This window comes from Seriola lalandi, unplaced genomic scaffold (assembly GCF_002814215.2).
Source record: "Seriola lalandi dorsalis isolate HSWRI2012SDOR001 ecotype SW California unplaced genomic scaffold, Sedor1 jcf7180002053563, whole genome shotgun sequence".
NCBI lineage: Eukaryota > Metazoa > Chordata > Actinopteri > Carangiformes > Carangidae > Seriola > Seriola lalandi.
In genome coordinates, this window is record NW_019524116.1 from 42,536 (window position 1) to 43,465 (window position 930).

Sequence of the window (930 nt, forward strand, 5' to 3'; positions counted from 1 at the left end):
ATATGATCATTTAATCTTATAGAAATGCATCTAATGCTATAAATTTATCCTATAGGATTAAATCCTATAAGTCTATGTGTTTCTTTGCTCCCTAAAGAAAATGATTTAATTCACAGAATTTCCATGTAACAGTTTTAGTAAGTAAAGCAAATGATACACTTAAATCAAATACATGTTATTTTATTTTAAATTATGAAAATCAGTTTCATTCATTCAGTGCAATATTGTACTGAATGAGTAGCCTAATAATATGAAACAAGCTTTTTATTTTTTATTTTAATTTGTTATTATATGCCTACATTTATATATAAATTGAGTTGTGGTGTCTGCTGAAGACGTGACATGAATATTTCGTTTTTTCATTTTTGCTTTTAATATAACTGCTGTGAAGACATTCTTTAGATTTCATTTATTTCTAATACACGTGTATGAATTTTCATGTACATACATACAAAAAAAAAAAAAAGCTTGACTGAGCCCCTTGTTGCTCTTCGAGAATAAATGTGCAGATCCTGATCCCTGGTGTGGCTGGTGTTCTTCAGCCATTCTACCATTCTGCAACGGCTACAGCTTCCCCTGCCTCGGTGAGCTAACTTACTTTTGTTGTGTATTTGTTGTTTAAAATGTACGTTTCATAGTAATATTCACCATGTTGCTGAAAGAGAAATAAAATGGTGAGTAAAACACTGACTCCTCATGATGCATGCTGAAGCTAGCTTTCCAAGGCAGGTGCAGCTAGCTTCACCTGCCTCAGTAAACTAGCTCCACCGGCCTCGGTAAGCTAGCTGCACCTGCCTCAGTAAGCTAGCTGCACCTGCCTCAGTAAACTAGCTTCACCTGCCTCAGTAAACTAGCTGCACCGGCCTCGGTAAGTGTTACGGCCGTGGCCGTATTCGGGGGACCTTTGTCTTTCCCTGTATGTGTATGTGT